The 13,818-nt window shown below is 43.3% G+C and overlaps 1 long non-coding RNA gene across 2 annotated transcripts in view; it reads left to right on the top strand.

Moving 5' to 3' along the window:
• Positions 1 to 11,432: 11,432 nt before the first annotated feature.
• LOC114015945 (uncharacterized) overlaps positions 11,433 to 13,818 on the top strand; it is a 61,785-nt gene continuing 59,399 nt past the window's right edge. The window contains exon 1 of one of the 2 annotated variants that reach the window (XR_008731340.1): positions 11,433 to 11,875. This is a non-coding gene — a long non-coding RNA (uncharacterized LOC114015945). The remainder of the gene's footprint in view (positions 11,876 to 13,818) is intronic. The other variant, XR_008731341.1, reaches the window with a different exon arrangement.

Genomic DNA, 13,818 nt, shown 5'->3' with positions numbered 1-13,818 from the left:
ACACAAGAGCTGCCCTCCAACCCAGGCACCAGCCAGAGGTGGCATGGCGTGAGGAGGGACAGGCTTGTCTCATCCACAACCCCTTCCCCTGCTACCAACTAGTCCATGCCATGAGGGCTGCCGCAGCCTGTCCTGTAGATAGGAGAACAACTTAGCTTTAACTTACAGCCCTGTGCAAAGATTGCGCCACTGTGCAATCTCCAAAGCAAGACAAGGGCAGACTGTGTCTCTGAGGGAAGCCTTGCTCCCTGCCATCCTCTTGCTCCGCCTGTGTGGGACAGCTTTAGTGTAATGTTAGCTAATGCTGCCTGCAACATGCACTGGATGAGCTGTACCAGCTGGTACCCCCAAGGATCAGCACAAACCTTCATTCCTCTTTCCACTCACCTTTCCTGTAAAGCTTTTTCTTGTGAGATCAGAAACTCAGTGACCTTGGCAGCGAGGGAACTGGAAAATGGGTTTAGTTGGAAGATATGACTCAAAAGCACAGTTCAGGCCTCAGATATCTTCCCCTGGGGATTACAGAGTGAGCAATACTAAAATCAGTGTGTCAAGATGTCACCAATCATGCATTGGAAGAAACTTTACATGGCAAGATGAGAGTGCTGCAGTCGGTGCTCTGAGTTTAAAGAAATGTTGCAATTCAATCAACGTCCCTTCGTTTATCCTAGTGTATGCTTCTCCGTTCAGCAGGAAGCCTATTTCATTCCTTTTATTGCTGCCGTGCTCTTTACTGCTTCCCCCTCCATGAGCATCTATCACAGATCCGTTCACGTCCTCTGCCTCTGATAGCTAACGGGCACCTGTCACCAGACCGGTCTTTGATGATGCTCCATCGATCACCCAGAAGGAAATGGTTATTGAGTGGGTGGCAATCAACTTTTTACCTCTCCCTGGAGCCAGAGTGCATCAGTGCTTTCCAGCACTAGGCAGAAGCCTCCTGGAAGGTATTTTTTGTGCTACATTTCCTCACGTGGAAGGCTGGTGTGCCAATGCAGAGTCACAGGGCTCAAGAGACATAGCTGCAATTTCTTGCTGAGTCTTGCTTTGAACTTAGTGCTAGAGGAAGGTAGAAAAGGGAGCTGGGGCTGGGGACCAGCATCTTCTGGCTGGCAGGTCCTACTTTCCAAGTCAGAGCTGCTGTTGAAATCAGGGGAGAAATGTCCTGTTGATGCCAAAGGTTTCTACCACCCCTCCCACCTTTGCAAACACAAACCTAAACTGAGAAAGACTGTGGAAACATGTTAACCATGACTGGAAGAAGGAAGCCCAAATGCAGATGCTCAGTGGGAAAGAAATAATTAGGATTAAATCTGAGTTGGTAATATATACTGGTACAACCACTGTCCCAGCATTTGCTGGAAAAATCTGAATTTTCAGTCTGAAAGAAAAGAAAGACAGAGAATTAAGAAGAGACAAATCCTCTGTGTTTTCTTACAGCAGTAGACAGCAAACCACAGCCTGTGTGTCCCGATCCTTAGCGGCACTTAGGTAGCTAACTCCTTTAATTCCCATTAGCACTAGCAGATAATTGCATTTGAAGACGTAAATGTTAACCAGCAGGACTCAGAAGGACTCAAGACACTACAAGGCTGGTAGGCACAAGATGCTCTCAACACACACCTTTGAAGATAGACCCAGTGTTGTTCTCTCTGTACACATCTTTCACACATTTGGCTAGCTGGGGCTCAGCAGGACTTGTTGGCAAACTGGTGTGACTGCCAAGCACCCCTATGCAGAGAAATCCAAATGGATTCCACATGGATGCAGTCTACAAGAAGTAGAGTTAGAGTACACATGTATATGAGCAGTAGTCAAACTGGGTTTGTGTATTTTAAAATATCTAACATAATTTCAAAGCAGCGTAATCATCTGGATTGACTTTTTCTTCCTGCTCTGTTATTTTCAAATATTTACAGCAGCACTTCTAACTGCTATCTTTAACCAGTGGATACAAGAATATGTGGTATTTCAGGCTTTAAAACATCCTATGCAACAGCAGAGCAGTTTGCCAGTACTTACAGAATGTATTGGTTCCTTCTTTTCAAATGGATCCCGGACTGTGTTTTAGAGGGAGGAAAAGCAAAGGTGGGATAGGTATGTACTAATCCCAGTAAGATCCTCAGATGTAGGGCCGTTTGCACTCACAGCAGCAAAGTTGGTGTGATTCTGGGCTGCTGACACACGATGCTTCACATCTGCCTGTGCATTCACATTTGAAGTGCTTTGCAGATGTGTTTTAATGATGTCATGAGTTTCCTAACTGATGTGTAATCACGTTCTGCCTTCACCTGATATGGTGTGGTACATGGCATGATGCACACCTCATTCTTTAAGGCATTAGACCCAGATCCACTGAAGTTTTTCTGCGTCAGAGCGCTGTGATTTGTGAACAGCCCTGGCAAACCAGGATGACTGATGAGACCACAGCTCTCGGCAGCACCACCTCCCTCCGGCTGCCACACTGCACCTCCTAGTAAGGGTCTTGAGGCAAAGTGTGACAGCTCACTTCAAAATGCCACGTCAGAAACCGTGGCAGTTCAGATGCTGATTGATGAGCAGCTGTGATGCCCCAGCTGTCTGGACAGTGAGGGCAGCTGGCTGCATCACCTCGGCAGCCAGATGGCATGAAGCCGTTCCCTGTCAGTCAGAGCTTGAGGTCCTGCAGGACAACAAGTTCTCCGTGGGCCTGACATCCAGCCTTGTCCTATGGCCTAACTCTACCAAGATCCTCAGTTCTGTGTCCGTCACATCTGTCTGCATGTGACAGTTTGTTTTCTCCCAGCTGTGTGTGTTTGCGCTTTTCACGCTGGCTTTGATTTGTGCTATCTGTTTGGGCCAACTGGCTAAGTGTACCGGGATTCCTGTGAGCGTTGCTTTTGAATTTAATACTATTTCTAGTGAAAGCCTGGCAAATAACTCAAAATGAGTGCTTTGTTTGATGAAGCTCCTCATTTTCTGTTCACAAATGGTCCATGAATAGAGTGCAAAATTATCTACTGCAGCCATTAGAAAGTTTTTTGCAAATTTCTTTTGGGAAGTAACTCTTGATCTGCAGCGGACACGTCACTCGTGTTAGTGCTGCAGATGTGTAACTTACCAACATATGTAACTAATGTAACTAATCAAAGCATTTGAATTCCAACTTTTTTTTTTTTTTTTAATTTTGAATTTAAATGCCAGTTTGAATTCCACTGGCTGATTTCAGCCTAAGCAACTGGTGCAGTATGGATGGTTGCCTGATCCAAAGAAGGAAATTGGCAGAGAAATGAAACCAGCACTCAGTGTCTTCTCCACCCTTAGACTGGGGTCCCCCAAAGGGTGGGGGGATGTGCAGCACTAGCAACAGCAAGCAGCAGTGATCTCTGCTTTTGTACCACGTGCATGAATGTGGCTCAGCAGCAGAGTGGAAGAAATCAGGGGCTGGTTAGTTGCCTCTCTTTTTTGTTGGAAGAGGAAATGATGTCCTTCTCCATGCTTCTCCTGGAGAAAGGTTCTGGTAGGCCACCCCAGACACAAAAAATCTTTAATATTTTCTCCCAGGGACAATGTGAGCAAAAGGATTTAAGTATCCCAGTAAGGAGAAGTGTCTGTGCCAACCTAGTTTGTGTTTGTGGCCAGGGACCATGACAGTTTACCTGACTTACCAGATTAAAGTTAACATCATTTTTGAAAACTTTCTCCTCTCCCTGAGCTTCTGTGGGAACATTGCTGGAATTTATTGAAATTTGTACATCCACCCACGGCACACTTCAAAATGCTGCAAAACAGTCAAGTTACAAGGAGTGGTAAAATGTCAGGTTTCCCAGTTTCCTCTTCCTCAATTTGCAGATGCTGGCATTTTTTTTTTTTTTCCTGTAACAAGGAATAAGTAGCATCACAAAGGCATTCTGCATCAAAAGGCCTTTCATTCTGCCTTGGCTTTTAGATGGCTTCCGATCCAGATCTACTATAGATATCTCCTTTTGGCTACTATTGGAAGTTCCCTGCAGTGTGCAGTAAACATTCACTTCATATCACACATCTCACCCTGACAAGCAAATCCCCTGCATATCAATGTGGCCCTGTGAAGAGATTTTGCTTTTTTACATTCCTTCCACTCCCAGCTGTTAATTTGCACTGACTAGATAGCAGGGGGTCCTACTCTGCCCCAGAGATACGCTTGCAACTTCCACTGACTTTAATAGGATTTGCGTGAACATACACAGTCAGTCCCGCAGCAGAATTCAGACTGAGCTGGCTGGAAATTTCAAAGTCATCAAGGGGTTTTAAACACCCAGTTTCTCTAACCTTCAATAGGAATGAAGTGTTCAAATCTCAGGTAATTGTTAAAACCCACGGAGTTCACAATAACTAACTAGGTCTAGTTTTATTGTCTTTTACATAAAGCAAATCTACAGCCTGTAATCACCCTGCACAAGGTAAAAAAAAAAAAACCAAACAAAAAACAAAAACCAAGAGGGCAGGAGTTAGCCTTTCACTTACAGAGATTTTATTTGAATTGCCACACTTTCATAGGTTCAGTTACTGCAAGTGTGAATTACGTCTACAAACATTTTGACAGACCTGCAGAGGACTGAAAACATCTTCCCCTGCCACCACTGTTTGTAGGAAATTATTTATGGGTGCTACTGATAAGTATTTCAGATTAAAACTGAACTATTTTAGATTAAAAGCATAGGAGAGTACTAAACTGTTCAGGAAACCTGTAAATGGAAATATTAGGTACATGTATAGCATTGTGTCTGATTTCCTTTATCCACTTGAGGCATAATCACCAGTTATTAGATCAGGAGAGCTTTACCAAGTTGTTTAAGTACACAGTGGAACTGTCAAAGGCATCTAAACAGTTAGATGTTCAGTTCCCACAACTTTCAGAGAATATATGCATCAAGAATACACGTAAGGAATGGGTTGGGATTTGTGAGTAATTTAGATCCTAATTCATTTAAAAAAAAGGAAATCACTTAAACGTTCTTTAAAAGTCCATTTTTCAAAGATACCGTTTGGTTTCTTTGGTGCCTCAGTTCTAGTTTGGCCGTCCCTCTAGAACAGCATGTTTCTGCTGATGGAGCTGATACACACAGGCAATGCAAAAGAACGTGATTAACTGCTTGTTTTTTAAATATTAACCAAGTCTTCACTTTTCCAATTAAAATCTATCAAATTAAGCAAATTGCATGGGGGATTGGAAAGAAAAAAAAATCCTTCACTTAATTATTTAGCCAATATTTACTGGGTAGGAGTGTATTATTAACACAGCAAAGGAGGCTATTAATTACTATTCACAGCATTTCTAATAAAAAAATGGCATCTTCTATTTCTATATAAGAAATATTGTCACTAATAATCCATCCTAAATTTTAAATGTGGCGTAATAAACTGGATGTGCCATTTCTCTGTTCTGTACTGACACATGCTATATGAGGAAGATGAACTTTTTTCAGGGCTGTGTCAAAAGGCTTTTTCTTGGTGACCTTTAATCAACTGGTTTCCAATTATGCAGAAGTCTAATGGTGTATTTGTATATTTGTAATTTATTTTCCAGCAGAAATCTCTGCTTTGGCATCACCTGCTTTTCACTTCCATTGTGATAACATAGACAAGCAAAAATAGAAATGAAAAAAATGAAGAAAAAAAGCTATTTCCTTTACTCTTTGCAAAAGTTTTAACATGTCATCTGTTGCATAAAGGATCTCCATGTGTAATCTGTTTATTAAGAGAAAGGAAGTGTGAGGAAAGATATTCTGAGGTAAAGATACTTGAATTGGTGTTGCTAAGGTCAGGCTTCAATTTTCTGCTTGATTTTAGATGCCCCATGTGAACTCTAGTTAGTCATCCATGACCTGCGTCCCTGAAATCCACAGTGTGTCATGGAAGGAAAAGACAGCTAAAAGAAACATTTTGAAATCTTTTAGGCTATCTATCTATTTGGTGTTAGGATCGCTTCTGCCTAAGCAACTTCTGACAGATGTTTGTCAAATTATTTTTTTAATGTTAGATTTCTTGCTACAATTAAAATCCATATATTTTATCCCAGCCTCAGCATATAAGAAGAGCTTATTCCTTGTGCCTCTCAAGTACTTCAAGACTGTTTTCATGTCTCCTCTCAGACTTCCCCTAGTCCAAGACAATCCCAGTTCTTTCCTCCTGGGTCACATTTTTCTCTGCATTGCATTCTTGCTGCGCAGTCCGTCCTTCCTAAAGCTGGATGTGCTATTGCAGGGCTGAGCAGAGCAGGAGGGATGTTTCACATGTCTTACAGGTGATGGTTTTGTTTGTACACACCAGTGCTGTATTTGTCTTTTGAACAACAGCGTAACATTGTTGACTTGTGTTCAGTTTGCAATTCAACATAATTCCCAAATGGATTTTTTTTGTCTCTCCACCTGTTCTTTCAAATTTGATCTCATTTTTCCAGGCCACCCCTCTAATTTGTCACATTTTTTCTGATTCCTGTTCTATTCTTCAGTGTGTTTAGACTGCCTTCCTAAGCTTAATTTTATCTGTAAATGCAGCAAACACACTTCTATCCCTTTTTTCTCATCATTCATGAAAATATTGAACTTTACCAGACCTAGGAAAGAACTCTGTAATTACCACCTGATACAATCCTACCATTTTGATGCCAAATCATTGATAAATTCCTCTTAAAATGCAGATTTCCAGCCAGCTTTGCATGCCTTTTCTGTGTAGTTTAATCCTGACCATGTTTTCTTAGCTTACTTATGAGAATATAATGTGAGACAGCGTCAAAAGCCTCACTAAAGTCAAGATGTATGACATTTTCATTTCCTCCGCTACCCACAAGGCTTGTTACCCTGTTGTAGAGTTGAATTAGATTGGTTTGATGTGATTTGATCTTTACAAGTCTATGCTGGCTGCTACTCCTTTCCTTGTTACCGCCCAGATGCTTACAAGTAGTTAGATTATTTGTTCCAGATTTTTCCAGAAATAAAGTTAAATTGTCAGACTGATAATACCCTAGCTCCTCCTTTACTTCTTCATACAGATAGGTGGTCTGCTGACTCTTCTTCAGTTTTCTAACCCTACCCTCTTGCATGAGTTCTCTAAGAGATTTACTAATGCCTGTAAGTATCTTGGGATAAATGTCCTAATGCCCCACTGAACTGGAAACATCTGCCTTATCTAAGTATTCTCTAATCTGATCTTGCCTTGTTGTAACCTGAGTTGTTGCCCTTTGGTTGTATCAGCCATCTAGTCATAATTGACCTTTCCAGTGAAGGCTGAAATAAAAAAGGCACTAAACATTTCACTTTTCTGGGACTCATCTGGCAGGAACTTGTTCTCTCCATTTAGCAGTGAACCACTGTTTTTCCCTGGAGTTCTTTTCTCTGCAAATGTGCTTACAGAAAGCTTTTTGCTTCCTTTGCTAATTTCCTCTCTTTTTGTACCTTTGCCTTTCTCAATTTTTCCCCACATATTTCTGCTATTCATTCGTACTTGTCTTTAGTATTTCAATGTAGTTTTCTCTTCCTGTACATTTTATTTAGCTCCAGGTCATTGAAGAGCTCATGGTTTAGCCAAATTGTTTTCTGATTACACTTCCTATCCTTCCTTCATGTTGGCATGGCTTCTGATTGTACGCTCACTGTCATTTCTTTAAAGAATTGCCAACTCTTCTGGACTCCTTTGTCACTTCAACTTGTTTCCGAGGAGATCTCACCCACCAATTTACAGTGTTTATTGAAATCTGCCCTCTTGAAATACATTGCTTTTAGTTTTCTGTTTTCCCTCCTTCCTTTGCTAAAGATAGTGAATTAAGTCATTTCATGGTAATTATAGCTCAAGATTCCCTGTCTGTAAACTGGGATAACATCTGTTTGTCTCTGTAGGTTATAAAACCTTGTGGGGAAGAAAAAATTTCATTTGCTTTTCCTTTTTTTTTTTTTTTTTTTTTTAATAAAATACAACACAATGCAAGAATATTCCAGTATTAGCTGATTCCTCTAAAGAAGCCCTTGTTCCTCTGCCCTCTCTAGGGACCAGGAGTATCTTTCCCTTCCTACAGTACCATGTTTCTGTCTTTGACAGATAGCATGGCTAGGTCTCTGCTCTGCCATTCTGCTCTAATATCTCACCATCTCCTTTGTGGTCATCTTCCTAATTGACTGCTGTTAAACAGGTTGAAGAGTAAAGGCAGTTGTACTGGTAAATATATCCTAATAGCAATGTAAGTACAGACAGTGACAGGAGAAATAGTCATATTTTAATATATTATATATATTGTGGGGCTTGATGCCAAATTAGAGCAAGACCCAAGTGCACAGCAACGTGTGTGTGTGGATTTCCCCTACATGTGGGCTCTAGATACCATGTGGATTGTGGAATGTGGATTTTCAGGTCTGGAAGCAGCTGTGGTACAGTCCAGCCAGCACCTCAGCATGGATATTCAGGGGAACATGTGGAGCCTACACATACTCCAGAGACCAGACACAGAATCATATTCTCTCTGCTGTTCAGGGAGGGGCAAAGGCTGCCATGCTGCCAACAGGAATGTAAAGAATTTCCAGATACAGATATCTGGTTGCAACCCTTCAATTAACTGGAAAGAGCAATAAATGTGGGGCACTTGGTCATCTGCTCTGCATTCATGTAAGCACTGTCTGGAAGTGGAGAAGAGTTAGGAAATATCTACAGTGTCATTCTTTTGAATTCCTCCTGTGCGAGCCTCTTCCCTTGCACTAAAATATACACAACTGCAAGCAGACATAAAAAGTAGCAGAGTAGTTAAGTCTGGCCACATGTATCATGACTGTGTACCAGGACAGTGAGAAAGTGGGCTTACGATGTTGGCCGGAGAAAATGGTCAGTTAGTCTTGTACTCATTTGCTTGTTTGAGTGAGTGCTGTTGGCACATTGTCATGAACGGCAGTTGCTGAATCCAGCTAGATGTGGCAGAAAACATGGGCAAGAAACTGGAGGAGCTGGCAGTCATGGTGCAGCAGGAAGACTATGCCATTATCGCCATCACAGAAACATGTTGGGGCAACTCATACAACTGGAGTGCTGCAATAGATGGCAACAAACTCTTCAGGAGGGTTAGGCAAGGAAGGAGAGACGGTGCAGTAGCTCTGTATGTCAGGGAGTGTTTCGACTGCCTAGAGCTGAATGATGGTGACAACAGGGTCAAGTGTTTATGGGTAAGAATCAGGGCCAACAAGGTGGATATCATGGTGGGAGTCTGTTAAAGACCACCCAACCAGGATGAAGAGGGAGAGGAATCATTCTACTAGCAGCTGGGGGAAGTCTCAAGATCACTACCCTTGTTCTCATGGGGGACTTGAACCTACCAGGAGCCTGATGGAAATACAACACAGCAGAGAGGCAGCAGTGTAGGAGGTTTCTGGAGTGTGTGGAAGACAACTTCCCAAACAGCTGGTGAGTGAGCCAACCAGGGGACATGCCCCACTGGGCCTGCTGTTTACAAAGAGAGAAGGACGAGTGATATGGTGGTTGGAGGACATACTGGGCGTAATGATCATGAGATGTTAGAGTTTCCAGTTATCAGAGAAGTAAGGAAGGGGGCCAGCAGAATGGCTGCCTTGGACTTTTGGAGGGCTGACTTTGGCCTGTTTAAAAGCCTGGTTGACAAAGTCCCTCCGGAGATAGTTCTGAAATGCTGAGGGGTCCAGGAGGGCTGGATATTCTTCAAGAAGGAAATCTTAAAGGCGCAGGAGCAGGTCATCCCCATGTGCTGAAAGACAAGGCAGTGGAGGAGAAGACCGATCTGGCCGAAGAGAAAGCTTTGGCTGGAACTTGGGGGAAGAGGAGAGTTTACCACCTTGGGAAGAAGGGGCAGGCAGCTCTGGAGGACTACAAGGATGCCACGAGGCTATGCAGGGCGAAGACTCAAGAGGTGAAAGCCCAGCTAGAACTCAGGCTGGCCACTGCTGTAAAAGATAATAAAAAATGATTTTTTAAATACGTCAGAAACAAAAGGAGGGCCAAGGACAATCTGCATCCTCTATTGGATGTGGCAGTGAACATGGCCACGGAGGATGAGGAAAGGCTGAGGTACTTCATGCTTTCTTTGCCTCAGTCTTTAGTAGTAAGACCACTTATGCTCTGGGTACTCAGCTGGAAGACAGGGACAAAGAGCAGAATGAAGGCCCAACAGTCCAGGAGGAAACGGTCAGTGACCTGCTGCTCCACTTAGACACGCACAAGTCTGTGGGCTGGACGAGACCCACCCGAGGGCACTGAGGGAGCCGGAAGAGGAGCTCACTCAGCTGCTCTCCATCATTTATCAGCAGCCCTGGCTAACGGGGGAGGTCCCAGAAGACTAGAGGTTAGCCAGTGTGACACCCATGTACAAGAAGGACAGGAAGGAGGATATGTGAAATGACAGACATGTCAGCCTGACCTCAGTGCCAGGGAAGGTTATGGATCAGATCATCTTGGGTGCCATCACACGGCACATGAGGTACAACCTGGAGATCAGGCTCATCCAGCATGGGTTTATGAAAGGCAGCTCCTGCCTGATGAACCTGACCTCCTTCTACAGCAATGTGACCCACCTAGTAGATAAGGGAAAGTTTGTGGATGTTGTCTACCTGGATCTTAGTAAAGCCTTTGACCCCATCTCCCACAGAATTCTCCTGGAGAAACTGGCTGCTCATGGCTTGGATGGGTTTACTCTATGCTGGGTGGAAAACTGGCTGGACAGCCAAGCCCAAATAGTGGTGGTGAATGGAGATAAATCCAGCTGGTGGCTGGTCACATGTGGTGTTCCCCAGGGCTCAGTACCGAGGCTAGTTCTGTTTAATATCTTCATCAACAATGTGGACGAGGGGATTGAGTGCACCCTCTGTGAGTCTGCAGATGACATCTAGTTGTGGGGGGCAGCGTTGGTTGGCTTGAGGGCAGAAAGGTTCTGCACAGAGGGATCGACAGGCTGGACTGATGGGCCAAGGCCATTTGTATGAGGTTCAACAAGGCTCAGTGCCGGGTCCTGCACTTGGGTCACACCAACCCCACACAATGCTACAGGCTGGGAAGCTGCCTGGTGGGAAAAGCCCTGGGGGTGTTGGTTGACAGCTGGCTGGGCATAAGCCAGCAGTGTGCCCAGATGGCCCAGAAGGCCAACAGCATCCTGGCTTGTATCAGAAACAGTGTGGCCAGCAGGACCAGGCCAGTGACCGTCCCCCTGTACTCGGCACTGCTGAGGCTGCACCCTGAATGCTGGGTTCAGTTTTGGGCCCCTCACTTCAATGCGGGTGTAGAGATGCTGGAATGTGTCCAGAGACGGGCAACGGAGCTGGGGAAGGGTCTGGAGCACAAGTCTGATGGGGAGCAGCTGAGGGAACTGGAGGTGTTCAGCCTGGAAAGGAGGACACTCGGGGGGGTTCTTATTGCTCTTTACAACTTCCTGACAGGAGGTTGTAGCCAGGTGGGGGTCGGTCTCTTCTCCCAGATAATAAGTGGCAGGACAAGAGGAAACAGCCTCAAGTTGCACCAGGGGGAACGTTTAGACTGGATATTAGGAAAAACTTCACTGAAAGGGTTCTGAAGCATTGGAACTGGAACATGGGCAGCCTGTTGCAGGGAGGTGGTGGAATCACCATCCCTGGAGGTGTTTAAAAAATATGTAGGTGTGGTCTTAGCTGTAGAGGAATGAAGGTGGGTTAATTAGCATTGATAACATACAGCTGTGGGCTGGCTTCAGGGGTGGTGGGTTGGCTGATGTAGATAAGGTGCAGGTGTGGCTGGTTCTGTTAAGGGGTTGGGCAGCCAGTGAAGAGGGAGCAGCTGAGGGAGAGAGAGGAGGAAGAAGAAGAGGGAAGAGAGAGCATGCCCTGGGTGAGCAGAGACTAGGAGAAGACAGCAGAGGGACTGGCATGAAGAGATGTTGGTATGAGATGGTAAAAGACCTTGTTGCAGCTGGCTAGTTTGGAGAGTGCTGCGACACTTAGCAATGTGGTCCAGTGGTGGACCTGGAAGTACTAGTTAATGGTTGGACTTGGTGATCTCAAAGGCCTTTTCTAACCTAAATATTTCTATGATGTGTAGCTAACTAGATTTTGCTGGAAATTAACTGTCAAATTAGTGTTTTAATTGGTAATGTCAAGTTCTTAATATCCATTTATTTAGGGTAATTATATATAAAAAATAATGTTTGTCAGAGAAAATTTCTCAGGTTCAGGCCAATATTTCAGGTGCTTAAGAAAGACAAGTGGGAGATACAGGCTGAAGGATGATCTTCCCCATAAAAATCGTTTGCTCAGCAGATATTCTTCAGGGGTGTAGGTGATTTAGTTTGAAATTCCAAGTCATAGGTACTCTGAATTGTGTCTTTCTGCCTTTCCACTTACAATTGCATCCCTTTGTGTAAAGAAGCAATATATTAAATAGAGGATTTGAGCCTGGGTTTTCCTTGTTCATGGTTGTGCTAGTGCCCCTGGAACTACTGAAACATGTTATTTCCTTTTTTTCTCCTGTGCCAGCTGTTTGTTATCATCCCTGTGCTGGAGGATTCTGCCTCCACAGATCTGTGAGACGAAGGGAATGAGTCAGTGCAAAATCAGAAAACCAATCGAATTATTGCAATTGTATTATTAAATTAATTAATTCTTACATCTTCAACAGAGAAGATTGCCCAAAACTCATCCATAAGTCTTTTGCATATAATGAGCAAAACCAGTATTAAAATTCTTGTTTCTGCTCATGGTATTGTGTGAAGATGGTTCCTCTGGATTTTTGTATAGTACTCTTAAAAGGTCTCCAGCTCATCTGAAGTAAAGCTATAGGGAGAGACAAAGAGAAGGAATTGAAATCACTAACATTTCTGCAAGAGGGGAAAACTAATTCCTGCCATGCTCTACAACCAACCTCTTGAGAAATGCACAAAGGAATTGACACTTGTAAACAGAGAAAAATGAAAATGAACCCAGGCTTTTATCATCTGAGTGCAGCAATGTCTCAGATGCCAGGATTAGGAGATTTCTATTTCAGAAACTGCAGGAACATTAGTCTGTACATTAAAGCTAAAATACTTTGTGAAATAGTGAGCCAGATGCAATGTGCATGAGTAGCTTTTCACTGCCTTGCTCTAGAAGATGTCTTGAGTACCACACAAAACACGATGTGACTCCAATACAAATGTGTTCTATTTAGCCAACGCTACCGAGGGATCATAGAAAAAAATACTGCTGTGCTCTTGGCAGTGTCTGATACAAGTTTATGATGTCATTCATTCATTAAATACAATCTGAGGTATTTTGTGCAGCCATTGTGTGTCAGAAAGTGAAATGATCACTTTTCTTGGCAGCATGTGCTATCAAGAGTGCATTTTTTTCCCCATAATTTCTGTAAGCAATGGAGCAGCAACATAGAGTGTGATTTGGCAATGATGATTCTCAGAATAAATCTTAAGTATGTAAATTTTACTCTTGCCATGTACCTATTCTTATTCTATCATCTGTATGGACTAAATAATGTACAATCTGAAAGCATCCAGCGCTGAGGCTTCCTTTATTGTATAGACATGTCAGTGATGACTGATGATTTTCACTTTGTAGATGATTTTGAAAGTTTAACACGGGCAAGGTAGTGGCAATTGTCTTGCACAACTCTTAGGATGAAAGTATGTGCCATTACATCCTGCAAAGTGGAACAGATTCTGAAATTCTAGCATTGGGATCTGAGATGAGAAAACGGCAGAGATCTCTCTGAGATGATTTCCAGGTTATGAGGTCTGGTTACCTTCTGACTTGGAAAACAAAATAAAATCAACGTTGTCAGCATAGGTAACATGTAAACAAATTCCAAGTGGAATGAAATGGGTTGAAAAAAATC

This window comes from Falco cherrug, chromosome 3 (assembly GCF_023634085.1).
Source record: "Falco cherrug isolate bFalChe1 chromosome 3, bFalChe1.pri, whole genome shotgun sequence".
NCBI lineage: Eukaryota > Metazoa > Chordata > Aves > Falconiformes > Falconidae > Falco > Falco cherrug.
The sequence above is the reverse complement of the archived record's forward strand: the minus strand, read 5'-3'. Positions and strand labels throughout refer to the sequence as shown.